At 40.0% G+C, this 23,604-nt stretch overlaps 1 protein-coding gene across 5 annotated transcripts in view; it reads right to left on the bottom strand.

Moving 5' to 3' along the window:
• FMNL2 (formin like 2) overlaps window positions 1-23,604 on the bottom strand; it is a 315,818-nt gene that overhangs the window by 286,484 nt on the left and 5,730 nt on the right. The window lies entirely within an intron of this gene.

The following is a 23,604-nucleotide window of genomic DNA, read 5'->3' as shown; positions in this document are numbered from 1 at the left end:
AATTCCTTGTCAATCTCTGCCTCCAAAGAGCATATATCACCTCTAGGCTCCCATTTAGTACATATTTCTATTACAGCATTAACTATATAAAGACATTGTCTTTTCATCTCTTTATACTCTAATACAGTACCCAGCACACCATGGTCACCCAATACATTGTCACTAAATGGATAATCACATATTATGTGCTGGGCACATAGGTGTGCAATACATAGATGTATTGAAAAGACTTCAAAAATACTTTTACTTCATGTTATATCTCAATTTTCTGAATCTTCATCTTAACTAAGGTATTATTGAGGGTTTGCAGGACGGGTGTTCTAGATAGAAGGGTAAGACTTCTCAATCTCTCAAGAACTTATTAACAAATTTCACTCATGACAGAGAATTCTGAATTCTCAGTCTCAATATAGACGATAGTCCAGCTAAAAGCTTTCTTGAAAAAAGCTGGACTTCAGATACTAAACAAAAACTTTACGGAGGAAACTTATTTATTTAAGATCAAAGTCACAGGCTAATTCCAAGATCTGAGTTAATCACTAGTTGCACAACTTATCATTTTGCCAGGAAAAGTACCCAAAGCATATCTAAGCAGATTAATGTACTGGAAGTACGGGTCATGGACTTGCTTCGGAAATTCTGCCCAATTTGCTCTTGTTGCACTAGACTGTCTCAAGATATGTTTTATGGTTTACTAATGTTTGCATTTAAAAGCCTGGTTCTCGGGCCACTATCATGACAACATGCAAAGGCAGGCAAGAAAGACTTAAAATAGAACCGCCAACATTTTTCTTTCCATTCACCCCTTAGGTTTAGTAACTCCATGTGTATCCTACAGGTCTCTGTAAATAAAATACAAAACTTGTTGATTAAATTTTAACCTTAATATCTATGGATCTGGAAAAAAACAAAACAAAAACAAAGAAAACCTCCTAATGGATGTGAAATTTCTAAAGGATGTGAAAATTTCATTGAAAATGACCAAACGTAGTCTGGATTTCCAAGAGACCCAATTCTTACCCCTACTTCTGCTTTCTCTGGCTCAACCCACTTGTCTGTAATTAATACATCTAGGAGAAGAAGTGTCCCAATAGAGGAGTATCTGAGGCTCTCAGGCAACTACCTCACGAGCAACTCAAGAATACACTCAGGCAAATAAAACAAAACTCAATGCCATGAATTCCAATGTAAACACCAACAACAACGATAACAAAAGAATCAAATTAACTCTAAGTTATTTGGGGTCTGCTATAAGCAAAAAATGGTCCTGTACAGTATTGTCTAGCAGGTGCCAGATACCAAGGAGAAAACTCAGCCTACTGCAGTTGGGCATAGTGGCTCACATCTGTAATCCCAGCACTTTGGGAGGCCAACGTGGGCAGATCACCTGAAGTCAGGAGTTCGAGACCAGGCTGGCCAACATAGTGAAACCCCATCTCTACTAAAAACACAAAAATTAGCCAGGTGTGGTAGCAAGTGCCTGTAATCCCAGCTACCTGGGAGGCTGGAGCAGGAGAATCACTTGAACCCAGGAACCAGACGTTGCAGTGAGCCGAGATCGCACCGCTGTACCCCAGGCTGGGCGACAGAGTAAGACTCTGTCTCAGGGAAGAAAAAAAAAAAGAAAGAAAGAAAAGAAAACTCACTGAGCCTACCATTGAAGCTACCAAAATCCGATTATTCTACAAAGCACTTCAGAAACACTGAGAAATGAGAGAGAGAGAGATCATAAATTGTTGCAATTAGCAAGTATCTTAGTAAAAGTCCCCAAAGGAAACTCCAAACGAAAACAGAATTCAGTCATCCTTTTACATTGGGATTCAGGAAACAAACTAACAACACACAAGGAGTTTAATATGTCTTTGTCCACTCTAAGCCATCCCAGCATTACTCCTAAATAACATTTCTAAAACATAAGTTTGACCACAACTTCTCTTGCCATATCCACAGGGACTCTATGTTCTTCTAGCCATAGCAACTATATGCAGTCTTTCAAAACACACCATACCACCGTGCCTTTCCCTAGAATGACTTCCTCCCCAAACTGCTCCCCACCTCTCCTCAATTCCAAGCCATTACATTCATCTTCTAGTCTCCAATTCAAGTCAACTCTCCTTCAGTTCCTTTTATAATTCCTTGTCAATCTCTGCCTCCAAAGAGCATATATCACCTCTAGGTGATATTCAACAGTTTTTAGTATATTCACAATTCGACAGTTTTTAGTATATTCACAGAGTTATGCAACCATCACCACCAATTTTAGAACATTTTCATCGCTTCAATGAGAAACCTTGAACCCTTCAGCTATCAACCACTCCAATCCTCCCAGGGTCTCCAGCCCTAGGTAACCACGAATCTACTTTCCCTCTATAGAGTTTTGCCTATTATGGACATTTCACATAAATGGAATCATGTAATACGTAATCTTTTGTGACTGGCTTGACATAGCATAATGTTTTCTAGATTCACCATGCTGTAGCATGCATCAGCCTTCATTCCTTTATCTGATCAAATAATATCCCATTGTATGAATATATACCACATTTGGTTTATCCAGTCATCAGTTGCTGGGATTCCTGATTTTGAAGGAAACAGTTAAAGTTAATAAGTTTGGGCCGGGCGCGGTGGCTCAAGCCTGTAATCCCAGCACTTTGGGAGGCCGAGACGGGCGGATCACGAGGTCAGGAGATCGAGACCATCCTGGCTAACATGGTGAAACCCCGTCTCTACTAAAAAACACAAAAAACTAGCCGGGCGAGGTGGCGGGCGCCTGTAGTCCCAGCTACTCGGGAGGCTGAGGCAGGAGAATGGCGTAAACCCAGGAGGTGGAGCTTGCAGTGAGCAGAGATGGCGCCAACTGCACTCCAGCCTGGGCGACAGAGCGAGACTCTGTCTCAAAAAAAAAAAAAAAAAGTTAATAAGTTAGTGAGATTTTGTCAATAGAAGGGTCTCCTTAAGTCAAAATACAATCAGCTTCAGACATCATTAATCAATAATCAATGACTATGGATGATTATGACTATGACTCTAAAGCACCACAGGGCACTAAGGACCTTCTGCACTATCAAAAAAAAAAAATAGAGAAGGGGACACTAGAGTCCTTTTCAGTCCTAGTTTCCTTATCTGTAAAATATCCCAAATGGTTGCAGTCAGAATTAAATCCCCTACAGGGGTTACTCCATTTTACCTCTGTTAACCAGGAAGGAAAAGGAAGCCCAGGGAAGAAAGTGATTTAAAAGTTTCAGCAACAATTAAAGGCAAAGTTAAAACTTACATCTAATTCTCTTAGTGCCCATTTTGTTATTTTTCACCACTCTTTACACTGTACTTGATATCATCCTAAGAAATGATCTAGAATGTGTGCCAAGACTCAGTTACAAGTATGTTCAGAACACAAGTGTGCGACCATCCCAAGAGTCAAACAATAAGGAACTAAACTGTGAAATGCTCATCAGTATAACACTTTGCAAACACTCAAAAGTTCTAATTAAAGATATAAACATATGTTCATGATGTGGATGCATGTAGCTAAACAAAAGCATACTGGAAGAATACACATCAAAATATTAACAGTGCTTATAGCTGGGCACTGTAATCAGAAATGTTCTTATCTTCCATTCCTAGTTGTTTTCTAATATTCTACAATGATAATATATTATGTGTACTAATGGAAAAAAAAGTATTTACAGGTATGTTTGGCATTAGCATTGAGTGTAACTTGTTATATTCTATTTGATAACTGTATGGTAACAAGACTAAATAGAGTGTAATTCCTCATATTCCTCATCCCACATTACATATAAAACATTTCCCTCCAAAGCCCTTTGGAGGATTTATCCCATATCAATGCTCTAAGATGGTAACAGTGATAGTTAATCTGTTTGCAGATGGTGGGGTTAAAATGCAGGGGATCTTAAGGGCATGGCTGGCAAAGCTGGGATTAAAACCCCTGAGTTTAAGTCATTTCAGCTTTCATAGTTAAACTGTTAATCAGAAAGCTAAAACCAAGAAAAGGGATGATTTTGTTGAGAATGATACTATCTTGTGAGGTCTACCATGTAAAATGTAGGCACCTAGAAACAAAATATCAAACCACCTTCTGTTGTGATACTATTTTGCCACTGAAGTCAAGAGGCACAGATGTAGGTAGAAACAGACAAAAAACAAGGACAATTATCTATAAAGTTATCGGCAAGGTAAAAGAGTATATGGAAACAATACAAAAAGCCCCAGAAATCAGCCACAATTTAGAACATACACCCCAAAAGGCTGCCCCGTGTTTTCGGTTTTCAGGTATATTTTACTGGAAGTTTTCAAGTGAGTAAAAATTAAGTTGACGATATCAAACTAAATTTCAAACAGAAGTTTGTAAAAATTGATTACACTCATTATCCAGATTCTCACAACATATGCAAAACTCGAGATATACATCAGAAGTTATCAAAGAATTTCTTAAAAATCCCTTTACAAATGTAGTATTTTCCATATAAATGCTTTTATCTGGAAGAAAATGAGACTATAGACCCAAATATATTAACATGTCTGCTAAAATTTAGCCCTTTTCTCAGTATCCTTTTGAGTCTTACTTATTCCCCACTGTTAAGTATGCAGTCAAAAATTTGAAAAAGCAAATGTTTCCAATCTTATCAATTACTACAAGGAATAGATATTGGCAACTCGGCAAGATTTAAGGAAGTCTTATAAACAAATCCAAACAGTAAATACTTTCTTCGATGTGAGCTTTATGAGCAAAGAGTTTAAATTATATCTGACCAGGTTGCTTCAATATTGTATTACAAATAAATTATGGAATTTAATTATCATGTAGCACATCTTTTCCATCGTCAGACCAACATGTTTTAAAAGAATAGAACGGTATAGAAAATGCAATACCATTCACGTACAAAGATAAGAATTGTTTTATGAAGCTTGTTTTGATTTCCTTTGAATTTATAGAACTTAATATACTGGGCCATAAATGTAAAATATATTTTAGCACCAGTCGCAGTCAATTATTCAAAGAATAATCTTAATTCCTTCAGAGTAGGCCATGAGTATTTATTTTCAGAAGATAGCATACAGACCATCTGTTAATAAGGAAACAAACAAAGCATAGCTGGGCATGGTGGTGAGCACCTGTAGTCCCAGCTACTCAGGAGGCTGAGGCGGGACGATCACTTGAGCCAGGAGGTAGAGGCTGCAGTGAGCTGTATGTAATTCCACCACCGCACTCCAGCCTGGGCAACAGAGTGAGGCTCTGTCAAAAAAGAAAAAGAAAAAAAGGGAAGAGAAGGAGAGGAAGAAAGAAAAAGAGATGAAAAAAGTAAAAGAAGCAATTGATTCTAAAAAATGGAGAAATAATTGTTCTCATTCATCTTACTAGGAACATCTCATAAATCTCATTGACCTTACTATTCAACAAGTGAGATACGTCTGCAGAGCAATGACACGGTTTGTGGCTTCAAAAACCGCCTTTATTATGCTTTAGTTGCAATTTCTCTTTTCTGACAGGATAATGAGAAATTAATAGTGATATTCCATTTCCATAAGCCGTCCTTTGTGGTTTACAGCCTACAAGCTTGTTATTGAAGGATGTCACTTTCCCAAGTTGTATCTACTCCAGGCCTTTCACTCTCACTATCTTCAACAAGAGAAGAGGGCAGAGTAGTTGAATGTGTGCCTAGTTCAAATGACGTCAGAGTGGCGAGCCAAAATCCCTCAACTACTTGCTAAGTAAATACTAAAATACCTTAGGATTGTTCTAAGAAATACACATAAAACATCGCACTGTAAAAAGCCCTCAAAAAGTAGTGAAGATTAAAACAACTCTTGTAGAAGTAGAGAAGCCCTCATTTGAGCAAATAAACCAGGATAGACAGAATACACAAATTTTCCCCTTCATCCAAAATTGCTCAATGGCTTTGTAAAGGGTGGTGAAAAACACAGGGATATTAAGAATCTCTCCCACCAAAATATCAAAGACAAATTGAATAATCAATATTGAAGCCAAGATGATCCTCTGTATGTTCTGTCTCACCACTGCCCCAGCTTTAAAAAAATCAACTCCACACTCAACTTCCTAATGCCTGACTCTCCTACTTCCTTTAGTTGTTTTACCTATTATGTAAAAAACAAAAAACAAAAAAAAAAGCTACCTCTTAAGTCACGGCTACAACCGTGAAATTAAATGAGGAATATATAGCTCAACAATTAGGATTGGGCACTTAGGAGCCAACGGACTCAAATGCAAATCCTGACTCTGTCATTTATTGTGTGACTTTAGGCAAGTTGCTCAAACTCTGCACCTAAATTTCCTCTTCAGTTACATGGAATTAATTACAGTATCTCATTGGGTTGTTATTTAGATTTGTTGCATAAAAAGCACACAAAAAAAAGACTCCAGAAATATTAACTGCTATTAAGCTTTCCACAAACAATCTCAATCTGTATTCCTCTCAAAGGAAAAGTTTAAAATGGATGGCAAGTATTAATAATTTTATTTATGTTTGTAAAACTTATCACTGGAAATATATTGTGAGCTCCTAGATGGCAGCTCACTGTTAGTACTCACATCTAGTGCCATGTAGGTGATTTAAAAATTTTGCTAATTTCATATGTAGGTACAATGTGTGTACACTGTGGGGATGAATTCTGCTAACATCAACTACATCAAGGGAATATAGCCACTTTGGAAAGCACTTCAACAGTAATCACTTAAGTTGAATATGCCCAAGACCCAACAATTGCACTTATAAGTGTTAATATATAACCTTAAGAAATTTATACCTGTGCATCAGGTGACATAAATAAGGATTTCGATTGTAACATTACTTGTAATAACCTCATATGTTCATCAATAGGGCAAGAAATAGTTGACTCCCATTATTTGCAGTAGTTACTGTATTCATCAGGTTCTCTAAAGGAACAGAACTAATAGGATATATGTTGTATACATGAAGGGGAGTTTATTCGCAGAATTTTTTTTTTTTTTTTTTTTTTTTTTTGAGACGGAGTCTCGCTCTCCAGGCACAATCTCGGCTTACTGCAACCTCCACCTCCCAGGTTCAAGCAATTCTCCTGCCTCAGCCTCCCAAGTAGCTGGGACTACAGGTACGTACCACCATGCTCAGCTAATTTTTGTATTTTTAGTAGAGACGGGGTTTCACCATGTTGGCCAGGGGTGGTCTCAAACTCCTGACCTCAGGTGATCCACCTACCTCGGCCTCCCAAAGTGCTGGGATTACAGGTGTGAGCCACCATACCCGGCCTTATTAGCAGAATTGACTTACAGGATCACAAGGTGAAGTCCAACAATAGGCCATCTGCAAGCTGAGGAGCAAGGAAGCCAGTCCCAGATCCAAAACCTCTGAAGTAGGGAAGCTGATAGTGCAGCCCTCCGTCTGTGGCCAAAGGCCTGAGATCTCCTGACAAATCACTGGTGTAAGTCTAAGAATCCAAAAGCTGAAGAACTTGGAGTCTGATGTTCGAGGGCAGGAAGCACTGGGCACAAGAGAAAGATGAAGGCCAGCAGACTTAGCAGGCTCAGTGAGGCAGCTCTTCCATCTTCTTCTGCCTGCTGTATTCTAGCCACATTGGCAGCTGATTAGATGATGCCCACCCAGATTGAGGGTGGATCTGCCTCTCCCAGTTCACTGACTCGAATGTTAATCTCCTTTGGCAGCACCCTCACAGACTCACCTAGGAACAACACTTTGCATCCTTCAATCCAATCAAGTTGACGCTCAATATTAACCATCACAGTTATGCTCTATAAAGTCACCATGGACACTGAATTATTGACCACTGAACCATTAGTTCTAGCGGAAATGTAGGGTTAGGCTCCCCAGAGCCTCTGGTTGCAACGTTTTTGTCAACTGATCAATACATAAAACTGTGTTATGTGTTTCTTATTTAATACATTTTGTTATATATATTAAACTTATTTAATAGTTATATATTAAAGTTATTTAATATTTATTGTTATCTATATTAAACTTATTTAATATATATTCTTGATTCATTAACACTGAACTCACAGCCAACAGCTCTTTAAACTCAAGCATGAAAGAAGCTTACCAACATACATATCTTCTCCGTAAGGCACATCTCAGCCTTCCTGCACTTAGTTAACACTGGACAGCACTTCAACATTATGCTCCGAGTCTATTTTAAACAGCAAAATCACCAAAAAAAAAGCACAAAAGTGCAAAAAGTGTGGCACTAAATACAAAGCAAAAAGGACACACGTGTACAGTATGCATGCTGAAACAAAAAAGCAGAGTCATCTCATTCAACCTCAGCCGAGAATCTGCACATTTGGTGACAAATTTTTCACCACTTTGTGGTCTGTGAGTGACCATAAAAGCACTGTATTAATGTTGGGGTTACAGATAAATTTTTAACAAATAGGCAAATTTGCAAATCCAGAATTCACAAATAATGAGGATCAATTGTAATTTATGGCACATTCATTCAATGAACATAATTTAAAAATTAAATGACCTCTAGCCAGGCTGGGCGCAGTAGCTCATGCCTGTAATCCCAGAACTTTGGGAGGCTGAGGCGCGTGGATCACTTGAGGTCAAAAGTTCAAGACCAGCCTCACCAACATGGTAAAACCCCGTCTACACAAAAAATACAAAATTAGCCAGACGTGGTGGCACACGCCTGTAATCCCAGCTACTTGGAAGGCTGACAAGAGAATTGCTTGAACCCAGGAGGCAGAGGTTGCCGTGTGCCATTGCACTCCAGCCTGGGTGACAGAGCAAGACTTCATCTCAAAAAAATAAAATAAAATAAATGACCTAAAGCCACATGCATCAACATAAATACTTCTCAAATCAAATGTATAAAGATTCAAAAGTACATATGGATTATAGTACCATTTCTATAAATTCAGAAGCAAACCATAAGTTATTTTTAACAAGAGTGCATAGGAATGAGATGTGCCAATTCGGGGTAATTTTCCTCTGAAGAGGGAGAAAGGAAGTCAGGAGAGAGCGAGCTTGGACTGTGTCTATAACATTTTATTTCTTTGGGTATGTATTTTAACCTAGTGTTCTGTGATGCTGGAACTATTTTGTTAAGAATATGTCCATTAGAACTATCACTCAGTAGTGAAATACACGTGCTACAGAGCAACACATTGTAGAAAAGGAAACTGCTCCCTGAAATTACAGCACATCATAGAGCAGTGCTGGCAATCATTTAACAGCGTGATGGACTATGACTATGACAAGGGTCTGTTTTGCACAGAAGGAAAGCAGGCCTGTACGAAAGAGAGATGAAAAGGAGAGGGAGAAAGGGTCAAATTTTCATTTCTAGATGCACCCTGCATATCTGTTGCTCCTTTCGAGTTCATGGGAGTTTCTTCCCAGAAGGACTACATGCAGCACAGAGAACCACCCAAAAGCAAGCTTAGTCACTGGGACATAAGAAAAACCTAAAGCCCTAAAAAAATTACTCCTAAAGCAGGGGACAAGGTTTGGGAAGGAAAACTCCTGAATGGAAACTAAAACAAGACAAATAGTTTCTACTGCCAAAGACTGGGGATGACCCATCAAGGTCTCATTTTCATTGGAATAAAGCAGTGGTTTTCTTGGGGCAATGAAAAAGATACCATCTAACTCCCAATTTTGTTTCTGCTCAAGAAAAAATAAATGTTTGTGATGCTGTTAGGTTTCATTTATAATTCTCCTCTTTGTTCACTTTTGGCAGTTACCATCATGAGCATTAGAGTAAAGTCTAGCACCCCGCCAAAAATACCAGCATTGTGATTGATGTGTGATTCAAAAAAGCTGTCAAAAGGAATACTCCAAAAGAAATGAGTCACGTGGCTGGGCCAGGCATGCTATTATTTTTGTACCATATTATAATCCTTTTCATCCGGACCTTCTTAGAGTTGGCTTATTACTTCCTTTCATGCTATTCTAAGCTGACTAAAGGCTACAATAAATGGCATAAGAAGCCTGACAGAATGGGTTCATACCTTCATTACTAAAATACAAAAATTAAGGCTATTTGATATGGAAATAGGGCACCAAGAAAAACATGCACACAGCTTCAGCCCACGCAATTTAAGAACCCTTAAGGGTCTGAGAACACAGAGAATTTTATCTCAGACTAGTCAGACAGTGCTATCAAATATTCTTTTATCTAACTTAAAAAAGTAGATTGCCACTCTAAAAATTTAGGGCAAAAGTGACATTTATCAGCTGAGAGAAAAATGAGCAATTTTCCTCACCGGATAGTAAGAAAGATGTGCGCATCTTTAGAAAATTCTAGGCTCTCATTTCTGGATGGTGGTGATGTTTTTATTTGATTTGGGACTGGTCTTTTGTTTCACAAGCTTAGCTCTGTCTGATTCAGCAAGATCACGCAGGACGCAACCCAAACAGATTAATATAGAACCTTCTGGAAAAAATAAAGCAGGGGTTTACTGGGGAATGTAATCTGTAATGTCTTCTTTCTGTGCTTCCTAGATCAAGTCAGATGGCACTGTATTCTTGATTTAAAACAATGCAGCTTTTATTGAACAATGCTCTTAATCAAACAGAAAGCCATCTATATACGAGTTACACAATTTCTTTTTTTTTTTTTTGGCCACTACTGGAATTCTGAATAAAGTCCAATGACTCCATCCATCCCAGGATGGAGCTGGAGCCAAACAAAACTTCAACAGTAGTTTCTTCAAGGCTCAGATGGTCACAACTTCAATGTATTTTCTCATTGTGAACAAGCCGCTCAGTGGTCACAGCATCATATGTAGCACGGCAGCTGTCTGTTCCAATTAGGAAAACACTAGCACTTCCATTAGGCTCGGAAATGGAACAGCCTAATGCCCTGCAACATCTAGGTCTCTTTTTCTAGAAAGAACAAAATACACAAGAGTCAACATAAAATATCCAAGTGGGGCTGCACACATGGACCAGAACTTTGAAAACATTGATGTATTACAGGTCAGTAGGTACAATCTTATGACAAGAGTAGCAAATACAAGCCACCATCAGTTCAGTTCTGAGCGTTCTGGGGCCCTGCTTCACTTGTTCTTCACATTTGAAGTTGATGATGATTTAACTAAAGTTACCTGTGAAATACACTAGAATCCAGTTAAAGTCCATAGCTTGGACCGTAAAGCCAGTGCTTTAATAAAGTCAAATTTTAAAAGAGTACAAAATAATCAGAACTACCACTTCTTGTGAAGTGCTTACCTGAGTGCCACAACTTGACTGTACTAAGCAATATCATTTAATATCCACAAGTCAAAAAGATAGCTCTTGAGCTCATGACGGATGTGGCTACCAAGGCTGAGAAAGGTCAACCAATTAGTAAGCAGCAAAATCCTGATTCACACTCAGATTTATTCCAAAGTCCAAGATCATAAACAAGCTTTGTTAAATGGACTTTGCAGAAAAGATTGCGGACTTTCTAACAAAGTGAGTATAGGGACATACACTTAGTTTCTGATGCTTGCAACCTAGAGAAGTAAGGCCTTTGGGGTAGATTCTCCTACCACCTAAAAAGCTGATCCTGGTATTAATACTTTTTACCAGATTCTTCCAAGTTGTTTGCACAGATATACCTAGACACACACTCAAATCTCTAAGCATTCAGGCACAGAGCAGAATTCATGCAATTATGTATTACAACCTTCAGCCGAAGTAAGTTGTCTAGATTTATCAGCTTAATCTAAAATATTAGAAACTTTAACCTTAATATGTCCTTCTATAGCATATTATAAACATAACACACATACGTATGATAAATGCCTTTAAATATCCTATAATCTTCATTCTCTAGCCTCCAGTACCTCATCTGCTAGGCAGTTAACTACTCAAAGGCAAAAGGGAAAATAAAATTCACCTTTGTGTCCCAGCATCTCAAGAAGCCTTGCTTGGTACACTCAAGCAAAACATTGGTTAAACAGAAATAAGATCACATGGCATTTGTTTTTTAAAAAATAAGCAATCTCCAACACAAGGGCCTACTAACACAATATCATAATGGTTGTTCTTCTCACATGGAAGTCCAAGTCTACGGGTGATCGCTGAGGGCTGAGCAAAAGGCTTACCACACAGCCTTCAAGCTGTAACAACACAGCCATTTTACTAGGGACATTTAAAAAAACAAAGGTTCAGAGACAGTTGTCTGAAAGAGAGCCTTCAGAAAGCCTTCAGAGGACAACTGTTACTAGAAAAAAAAAAAAAAACGATTTGATCACAAGCTTACTTGGCCTTTACTATTTCAATAGTGAACAGTGGCTTTATTCATCCAGTTCTCATTTTATCTTTAATTTTTCTGAAGGATATGTAGTTATTGTTGGTTCTGGGTATATAACAAAATGAACACAGACTGAAAAGATGATGAGTTTGCCATCACAGAGCTTTCAATTTGCTTTGAAACATTTATATTTATTATACATATAGCTTATATTTACATAGTATTTTTGCACTGCAAGTCAAAACAGCAAGTCAGGAGCACAGCTTTTGAGTCGAGAAATCTGATTTTCAGCTTTACTATCTACTAGAAATATGTATTCTGAGGTAAGATTTTTAACTTCCCTAATCCTGAGTTTCTCATATATGAGACAGGGACATACCTACCTTTCGAGTTTCCTGAGCTACCACTCGTGTTTACTGAAATGATTAAAGAAATACACAAATGACCTATATTGTATTATTACTAACATGCATGAAATCCACATTTAAATCCACGTTAGGGCTGCCTTAAAATCCTCACAATAAACAAAGCCACTAACATGTATTTAAAGACTTATTCTGATCTTGAATTGTGTAAACCTACTGGCAAGCAGGAAGATATCAAAATTTCTACCCATCGTCCAGTCACTGCTAGAGGTCTGAGAGTTCTAAGTCAGAACTGCCCACTTTTCTTTTGTGGCTTCTCCTTTAATCATGCTTGAAGGTTCTTAAAACTTTAACACGCATAAGAATTGCTTTCTAGGAGCTCATCATCACTGGTCATTAGAGAAATGCAAATCAAAACCCCAATGAGACACTACCTCATGCCAGTTAGAATGGCGATTATCAAAGTCAGGAAACAACAGATGCTGGTGAGGTTGTGGAGAAATAGGAACACTTTTACACTGTTGATGGGAGTGTAAATTGGTTCAATCATTGTGGAAGACAGTGTGGCGATTCCTCAAGGATGTAGAACCAGAAATACCATTTGACCCAGCAATCCCATTACTGGGTATATACCCAAAAGATTATCAATCATTCTATTATAAAGACACATGCACACATATGTTTACTTGGCTATTTACAATAGCAAAGACTTGGAACCTACCCAAATGCCCATCAGAGATAGGCTGGATAAAGTAAATGTGGCACATATACACCATGGAATACTATGCAGCCATAAAAAGGATGAGTTCATGTCCTTTGCAGGGACATGGATGAAGTTGAAAACCATCATCCTCAGCAAACACAGGAACAGAAAACCAAACACCACGTTATCAGTCATAAGTCGGGGTTGAACAATGAGAACACATGGACGCAGGGAGGGGAACATTACACACCAGAACCTGTTGCAGGTTTAGGGGGAAGGGGAGGGAGAACATTAGGACAAACACCTAATGCATGCAGGGCTTAAAACCTAGATGACAGGTTGATAGGTGCAGCAAACCATGGCATGTATACCTATGTAACAAACCTGCACGTTCTGCACATGTATCCTAGAACTTACAGTAAAATTTAAAAGAAATAATAATTGCTTTCTAGGGTTGTTTCACTACAGAATTGAACATGTTGTACTTTCATGGGCAACTTCAGGTTTTTTGGGGATAATTTTAACCATACACAACTTTCACCTTATTTTTAACTTTAGAATTGTACCTCTTTACAAAATTATTTTTGAGACAGAGTCTCACTCTGTTACCCAGGCTGGAGTGCAATGGCACAATCTCAGCTCACTGTAGCCTCTACCTCCCAGGTTCAAGTGATTCTCCTGCCTCAGCCTCCCAAGTAGATGGGACTACAAGTACGCGCCACCATACCCGACTGATTTTTGTATTTATAATAGAGACAGGGCTTCACTGTGTTGGCCAGGCTGGTCTCAAAGTCCTGACCTCAAGTGACTGGCCCACCTCGGCCTCTCAAAGTGATGGGATTACAGGTGTGAGCCACCGTGCCCAGCCTTCTTTGTAAAATTCTTGTATGCCCCTTAAAATACACTAACTTTGTAAAGGAAATATAAAAAAAGAAAAAGAGGGAAAGAATCTGAGCTATAAGCTAGTAGCAAGTTAACAGCAATAAAGCCTGCCCCAGGTCAACCTATAGCTTCAAGCAGACAAAGAAAGTTATTCTAAGTATTGGCCTTCAGAGGGCTTGCATTTAGGGCACAGCTCACACTGATCAAACAGTCCATTCTCAGTGTGTCCCATGGGTCTAGAGCAATGGCAATTCTAAAATACTCATTTCTTAGAAAATCACCTGAATTTAACAAGAGGCAGAACTCTGGCTACTCAAAGCCACCTACAAGAAATGGCTCTGTTACCAACAACAGAGTGAGGGGACAGACTCCTGAGCCTCTACTTTGAGGCTGTCCCATGGGCACTGTTGGGACTGAGTACATCCCATGTCTGGGCTAAGTACATACCATATGCTGTGGAATGACCCTTCATTTGCTCCAGAGTCTCTGGAAACTGCTCCTGGACCAGCAAAGGGAGAAACAAATCGCACTCTGGCTACTCCTCCCTCCTGAGGGCTCCTACCTGATCACAATGGCTGCCTGCTCCTCCTCACTCAGACCTTATCGGGATGACACCACTTCACATATCCCATTTTATTCTCCTCATAGCACTCTCCACCATCTAAATGCTCCATTTCTGCACCTGTGCATCCCCTTCATGTCTGGCTTCGCCCTCTGCACCCTCCCATTAAAATGTAAATCCCTTGGGAGCAGACGTTTAATCGATACCACTCAGTACAGCATCCTCCAGTGCTTACAACACTGCCTGGCATACAGTAAGTGCTCAATAAATATTTTTTGGACTGTCTAAATAAAGTATATAAGCACCAAAGGAGCAAAAACCCACAAGGTAGAATGAAAAGTGCAGCCCAGCAGCGGTTGGGACTGAGCTAGAATCTCACCTACTTCCTATTCCAAGGAAACATTTTCTGAACACTCAAAATTCAGAAAAGGCATCTTCCCTCCAAACCCTTAGCATATCTACATCGATACTGACTAGGAAGTTCTTTGGGTTGCTTATTGTTGCTTGTTTCCCCAGCTACATCCCGAGTCCCTTGAGATTAAGGTCAGATTTTGCAGCATGTAACACAAGTTGGACTCATTCAGAGCGGTTACTGTATGAATTAATGAGTTTAGAACAGAGGTATGTGAAGAACGAACAAGAAGCATATATTTAATGACATCTTATAGCTAACTCAGAAAACATAACAGTTTAGTGCAGTAGAAAGAAGCAGGCTCTCTCAGGCAGGCCTGGATTCAAACCCTGCCCCTATGATTGCGTAGTAGCCACCTTAACACCCTCAGCCCACTGTCTCATTAGTAAAAGGAAGACAATACCTCCCTGGAAAAGCTGTCATGAGCATCAACGACAATGCATATAAAGCACCTAACAGAACTCGAGAGAATTCATAAACATCATTAAGTTTACAGTGGACTGCACCCTGGAGTTTTAGTATGAAGACCTAGGACTGGACCACAAACTTGACCACCTTCTTATATAACTTCAAGCCATCCAGTCTCATGTAGTATTTGTCTCATTTATTTAAAACCCTTAGAGGCACAGAAGAAATTGGAGAGCACTCTGCAAACAGCAAAGCACTAACATGCCAAAATAAAGAACGCTGCCCATTTAAACTTACTCACTCCAACAAAAAAAATATAAACTGCCCTCCTCCTCCTCTACTAATTCACAAGGAGTCAGGGAAGCATGATGCCAACTTGTTGTCTCTGAATGTTTCGTATTCTTGGACACCTACCACAGTCAAGTGATAAGGGGAATACCAAGATGAATAAGAATCTATGACCAAGTGTCATTTCAACACAAAGGCAAGTTATGTGCAATTAATAGCCTGGTGTGGTCAGTTACACAGGTTTCCAGAGCAGCCACCCCAATTCCCAGTCCTCTTTCAGTGGGCACCGTTCTCTTATCAAGTCAGCAATCATTTGCTGGGACCCTTCCCAAGGCCAAGATAAGTAAAAGCTGTCAGACCCTGTAAGACATGATCCTTGCCTTTCAGGAGCCCACAGTGTGAACTGGCAGGTGAAACTAAGACGCTAAGAATGTAATAAGTAACTACAAAGCTACACATGAAAGCATCTCCCTATTTTACAATCAGAACCTACTCAAAGTGATATTTAATCAAGTGCCTCCATGAGTAAGGGATAATTCATACCACAAAGCAATCAAAGTAAGGAGAGTTGTTTTTCTCATCGCCCCCAAGCTAACGTGGGCCTGTAAGGACCCTTGGAAAAAGTGGGATTGTAGAAAACTTTGAAGGCTGGTATAGTTTCAGTAAGCAGAGAAGCAAAGGGAGCCCATCCTATGCAGGGGAATCACCGGGAAAAAAAAAAAGGAGAGAAACCGTAGGTCTAATCTGGGGACATGAATTTAAAAAAGAAAGAAAGGAAGGAAAAAAAAAAAACAAGAAAACTCCAAGTTAGGGACTTGTAAAGAAACAGAAGAGGAGAGAGATGGGTCAGGTCACACTGCAGCTGGCTTCAGGAGGAAGGCTGTGAGGGATACAGGAGTTACAGAGGGGGGAAAGGAAGGGAGACCAACAAACATGGCCATGAACCAGAACATGAAATTCACAATCTTATACCTTTTAATATTTCAAAAGTCATCAAGAAAGATAACAAAAGCTAAAGGCCAGAACTTAAGCTTGAGAAGGAGTACATACATTTTGTACCTACATGTCCGTAATTCCAAGTATTAATGCCCAAAATTTCAAATGCTCATTTTCATTGTGGCCATCCCTCCCCATTCATGCTTTACTTTGGGAACACAAATCAAAATATCCTCTTCTCAGTATTATGAGAAGCAGGGATACTACATACACAAACAAAAATACCATTAAGGTGATCAATGATATAATTAAAAGCAACAGGAAAATACTGCAGTGTCAGTATTTCCTAATATTCAGGCCTCCTTGGACTAGGAACACTCTCAAAGGAAGTGGTGGAAACCTCACGGTTAGAGTCACTTGGAGTCAGACCACAAGGCACAATCCTGTGGCCTACTCTCTTCCACATGAAGTGTGACCGCTGAGAAAGTAAGTTCAGGTGAGCAGTAACTGTGGCTGGGAGACCAGAAGCCAAGTCTCACCACTTCTGAAGAACAAGAAGGAGGGATTCTGATTCCTGATCTGGGAATTGGTTGCAACTGTGTTTGTTTTGTGAAAAGATTTTTTTTTTTTTTTTTTGAGGTGGAATATCGTCCTGTCGCCCAGGCTGGAGTGCTGTAGTGCGATCTCGGCTCACTGCAACCTCCACCTCCCAGGTTCAAGCTATTCTCCTACCTCAGCCTCCCAAGTACCTGGGACTACAGGTACGTGCCACTGTGCCCGGCTAATTTTTTGTATCTTTAGTAGATACGGGGTTTCACCATGTTGGCCAGGCTGGTCTCGAACTCCTGACCTCGTGATCTGCCCACCTCAGCCTCCCAAAGTCCTGGGATTACAGGTGTGAGCCATGGCGCCTGGTCTAGGCCACTGTGCCTGGCCATGAAAAGATTTTTTTAAAGGAGGATCAGGCAATATCATTCTAAAAAATGACGAAGAAAGAATTTTTAAATTTCTCCATTATCATTAGAAACATCAGAGGAAATCAATCGTAGAACATTTTTTGTAGTTAGAGATAGGGTATCTTACTTTGTCACCCAGCCTGGAGTACAGTGGCATGATCACAGCTCACTTCAGCCTCAAACTGCTGGGCTCAAGCAAATCTCCCACCTCAGCCTCCCAAGTAGCTAGGACTACAGGGAGTGTGCCACTAAGTCAGCTATTTTTTTTTTCTTAATTTTCATAGACACAGGATCTTGCTGTTGCCCAGGCTGATCTCAAACTCCAGGCCTCAAGCGATCCTCCCACCTCAGCCCCCCAAAGCACTGGGATGACAGATGTGAGCCACCATACCCTGCCAGAACTTCTGATAATTACTGGTGAAATAACAAAAGTATAAGTCGGGTGTGGTGGCTCACGCCTGTAGTCCCAGCACTTTGGGAGGCTGAGGTGGGAGGATCACCTGAGGTTGGGAGTTCAAGAGCAGCCTGGGCAACATGGTGACACCCCATCTATACTACAAATACAAAAATTAGCCGGACATGGAGGCACGCACCTGTAATCCCAGCTACTCTGGAGGCTGAGGCAGGAGAATTGCTTGAACCCAGGAGGTGGAGGTTGCAGTGAGCCAAGATTGTGTCACTGCACTCCAGAGTGGGCATCAGAGCAAGACTCCATCTAAAAAGAAAAAAAAAGGAAAAGAAAAAAAAAGTATAGTTGTTTAATGTTAAAGAATTGTTTAATTAAATGATAAATGAGACCTGGTAAATTCACAAATGATCTGGAGATTTCTAAGCCAAATAATGTTTTCCAAAAAGCGGACCCTGAGAACCAAACCAAACATTCTGCTATAAAAGGCCATTGGAGGGTCTAAACACTGGCAAGGGGAAGGGCTGCACAAGCCCAGGAGGCCACACAGTTCTAAATGGCCTCTCCAGGTTCACATCTGGATGGCCGAATTAGTTGGCAGTAGAGTGACTTTATGGTAAGGCCCAGGGAATCCAAGTTTATGGCATCCTGGTCCCAAGACATTTGGCTTCCTAGGTTCACCAGTCAGAAGTCCTTGGGAATAAAGAATCCTGATTAGTCAAGATACTCCATTGTCACCAAAGAGAAAATTTCTTTGGAAGAACAACAAAGCTGACCATATCAGGGAATGAAAGGGCCAGAACTGAACCTAACAAAGCTATTCACCCAATTCACTGCCTTTGCATTTTAGGTCTCTAGCTTTCACAAATAAGACAGTCAGCAGTACTGAACTCACTGGCCAAAACTGAGTGTTGCCATAGTGCAAATCTGATCACGACATATCCAGCTTCTCCTGCTATTAGTTATCATAATGCTTCCTTCTATGCCAATAAAAAAAAAAGTTATTCCTTTTTTATTCAATTTATTCAATGAGGGCAAATGAGACTATTTTTAATCTTTCTGCCACTGTAAAATTGTCATCTTCTTTACCTTCCCCACCAAAATAAAACTATTATCCTTTACTATTCCCATCTAAATCCATACCTTCTCTTGTCCTGTTCCCTATTACTAGAAAGTTTTATCTAATCATAAATCAACTATCTACAGTTCCTTATAAGATTGATTTATATTTCTAAATGAAAATGAAACAATAATTGCTGCTATCCTCTCAGTTCCAGAAAACCACATATCCTGTCCTCAAACCCCAAACCACAAATGCTAAAAATTATGAATAAGAGGAATGTCTATTTGCTTATGTTATAATGAATAAAGAAATAACTAGAGTCTTGCATTGAGAACAATCAGCTCATTCTTGACCTAGCATCCTATTTATCTTTCTATTCTCAAGGCTAATTGCTTATATAAGCATGCCAATTTGCCTTGATTATAGGATTCTTAATAAATGAATGTTGTTTACATTTCACAAGTGTATTTGAATTTCACTACAGGAAGCCAAGCTCATCAAGTCTTTGTAAGTGGTAAAACCAGAGATCAAAGCAAAAGGCCTGCATTGAACCAACAAACAATTAGGCTGCAGAATAGAGGCCTAAGCAAAAATGCAATTGATTTATTGATTGTTCTACTCCAGAAGTATACCTCTAGGTCACTGCTCAATCTTATATAATATGTATAGAATTTTCTCACAAATGTTCATTATGATAATTTGGTGGACATTTCTTAAACAGTTAAAAAGTCTCTCTACCATTCAACAAGATTTGATCCTCTTCTTCTGTATTTTTTCCTCTCACAGCTTTTAGTCGAATCAAAGGTCTAGTTTTTTTTTTAACTCTTCTCAACCTTCTCAGTTTTGCCTAATCTCTCCAAAATTTTTTTAACTTCTTAAACAAGCCCTTTTCTGTTACACTCACTATCTTGTTTTCTGCTGGTTTTAACTCATATGCTTGGTCCTCGTGTTAGGAAGAAGAAGGGGAAAAACATCTAGCACAGTGGCTATCATGGCCGCACATTCAAACCTCCTAGGGAGCTTTTTTTTAGAAATGATACCCAGGTCATATTCCAGACAAATTTATCAGAATTTCTGGGAGAGGCACCCAGGCAAATGTGGGTTTGTATTTTGTTGTTGTTTTGTTTCTGTTTTTTTTTTTTTTTTTTTTTTTTTTTAGAGATAGTCTTGCACTGTTGCCCAGACTGGAATGCAGTGGCGTGAATCACAGCTCACTGCAACCTCAAATTTCTGGGCTCAAGCAATCCTCCTGCTTCAGCCTCCCAGGTAAGCTGGGACTACAGGCATGCATCACCACACCTGGTTAATTTTCATTAGTAGGAAAGATAGGTCTTGCTATGTTGCTCCAGGCTGGTCTAGGACTCCTGGCCTCAAGCGATCCTCCTGTCTTGGCCTCCCAAAGTACTGAGATTACAGGCATGAGCCACTGTACCTGGCCCACTTGTACTTTTTGAAGCTCCCCAAGTGATGTCAATGCACAACCAAGTTTGAGAACCACTACTTTAACTTACCAATACCCTTATCCTACCTTAAATAAGGTGTTCTGCCAAACTTCCATGGAGACAAAAAAAACAAGGAAAGGAAGTCAGGTCCCTGAGCAAACCCTCAATCAAGGCAGGACTTGAGACTAGTGAGATGTGTTATTTAAAAGCACTATCAGTCACACTTTAGTGTCCCAGCACCAGGCACAAGGTCAAAAATGTGAACTATTTAAACTGGCTGTGGTGGCTCATGCCTGTAATATCAGCACTTTGAGAGGCCAAAGCGGGTGGATCATTTGAGGTCAGGAGTTCAAGACCAGGCTGGCCAACATGGTGAAACTCCACCTCTACTAAAAGTACAAAAACTAGCCGGGCATGGTGGTGCATGCCTGTAATCCCAGCTATCAGGAAGCTGAGGCAGGAGGATCGCTTGAACCCAGGAAGCAGAGGTTGCAGTGAGCTGAGATCACGTCACTGTACACCAGCCTGGGTGACAGAAAGAGCATCCGTCTCAAAACAAAAAAAATGAACTATTTGATATTTGACATCATTCCCAAAATGATGAAGAAATAAGTCAAATGAGATTACACAAGTCAGTCTAGTGAGATTACTTCTGGAGATAACAGGGTCTAAACACCTCAAGGCTTTCAGCTTCTGTGGCAATGGTTATAGGGGCTTACAAATGCATCAGAACTTCTGCAAAGAAAAAAGTGGACTAAGGTTACATGTAAAATAAGAGTCACCAAAGTCAGTTACAGGCTACACAAGAACACTGAAGATCATGGAATCACAGAAACTATAGGAAGTTTGTCCTAGAAACTATACAAGACTAGAAATCATAGAGAGTTTGTGTTAAGTGCCTACCAGTGAACACTGATGGTCATGTTTTTCTGTTTGTTTTTTAAGAGAGTGAAAAGAAAGTACATTTTTATCTGTCAACATTGAACATCATCATACCTGGTAAATAGAGCTAAGTGTAGCCCAATTTCAGAATTCCAAGCCCGTCTGGTCCACATCTGTGGGCCTTGGTTGAAATCCCAGTTCAAAAGGCAGCTCTCCAACCTAACAGCTCTTCCCTTAGACAGTGCTTCCAAATTATATCCTATCAGTTGGAAACTGCATAGTCCTTGCCGTTATGTTGAAAGACAGGTTTCTGGAAAGGAGGAGGGGGTCACTGGGAAAGAGGGAGGAAGATCACCCTGCAGTATGAACAGTTGGAATTCTAAAGGGAAGACAAGAAATGAGTTATCTCTGTCCCTGGTGTTCAAGTAGGTGAGAACTAAGAAGGTACATGAAGGCGCTCTAAGGAACCATGACTCCAAAGCCTGGGGACACACTTCTTGTTATCTGCAGGATGGGGTGGCACTCCATAAAGAGTTGCTCTACAAGATGAGATCTGCCAAGCAACCGTATAGCTTGTAACTCACATTCCCTCCTGAGCTCCTCTAGGCTGTTCCTTCTAAGGATCCAATGCTTTGTTCCTAAAAGGATTCCAGTTACAGCACCCTCTTGCAAAGGAGGAGCAATCATCCATAATCAGTGCTTCTTGTATTATCTGCTTTTTTGACATCTATTACTTGCTTAAACCTGAGGGCTAGAGAGCCCACTTTACCTTGTCCCTATTCCCCAAGCTCTAAATATGAAAAGAAGAGCACCGTTCATTAAGACCAAACCCTTTAGGCAACAGTTCTCATAAAGTCAAATGAATTTCCAGAACAAACATCAGCACATACTTATCCTTTTCTTCTTTGAGCCCAAGAAGGACCTACCAGGAGATCTTTCCCCACTCTCAGGGGCTATAATGCTATGTCTAGAACCTGCAAGTGGCAGACTCACCTCAAAGAGGGTAACTTTCAAGCCAATAATGTACTTCCTATTGTCTTGGGCTGGAAAGGGCCTTCCAGTCACCAGTGTTTTTCACACAGATTATCTGAATAACTTTAATGGAGAACGCACCATCCATTTTCAACAACTCTATGTGTTAGAATATTCTTCCCTATGCTCATATGACTTTCAGTCACTGACCCTGGGGAATTCTACTCTTTAGACCACACAGAACACCCCTACACACATTTCCACCTGAAAGCTCTTCAAAAGCCAACATCAACTAATGAATCACCATGTATTATGTTCTGGAAATTTTATGCTTTCGAGTGTTATGATTTCCATCATCTCACGACTATACTAAAAATTGTGCCAAATTCTATTCCTACTCACAAAGGAGGAAAACCAAGGGCCAGAGGAAAGAGTTTAACTTGTCCAAGTTGGTGCAGCAAATATGATTCTAGAAACTAGGTCTCCTGCCTCCCAGGCCAATGCTAAATGAGAGGCCACAAGCAAAAGTACTTCTTATCACTTAGGGATTTAAGGCCACGCATACCATCGCTCCCCAAATTTCATCACTTTACACTGTTGCCAGTCTCTTCCTGGAGCCAAATATTTGCATTTGATCAACTTCTATCCTAGATACCCCAATATATTGTCACAGTTTTGACTGGTATTATTAGGAGGAAAAAATGTATCCTGATACTGATACAGCCCTAACCACATATTCCCACTTAGGAGAATAAAACAGCTCAGGGAGTTACTGCCTAGGGTGAAACTGTAATGGCTCAAAGTGACAACACTCCACCGCCCCTCTTCCATACTCTCTTTCCCTCACAACAGGAGAAAGAATGTGAGAAAACAAATCAGCAGCATCCAATGGCCTCACTACACTCCCACCCATCCATCTGCTCAACAGACTTCATGGCAAGTGTTCTCCTTGAAGTGGCTGAAAGGGAGCAACGCCTTGCAGCGGGAAATAAACTTAAATGTTAAAACTTGACCTTCCAGCAGGGCACAGTGGTTCATGCCTGTAATCCTAGCACTTTGGTAGGCTGAGGCAGGTGGATCACGAGGTCAGGAGTTCAAGACCAGCCTG

This window comes from Piliocolobus tephrosceles, chromosome 11 (genome assembly GCF_002776525.5).
Source record: "Piliocolobus tephrosceles isolate RC106 chromosome 11, ASM277652v3, whole genome shotgun sequence".
Lineage (NCBI taxonomy): Eukaryota > Metazoa > Chordata > Mammalia > Primates > Cercopithecidae > Piliocolobus > Piliocolobus tephrosceles.
Note: the sequence above shows the minus strand (reverse complement) of the source record. Positions and strands in the feature narration are given on the sequence as shown.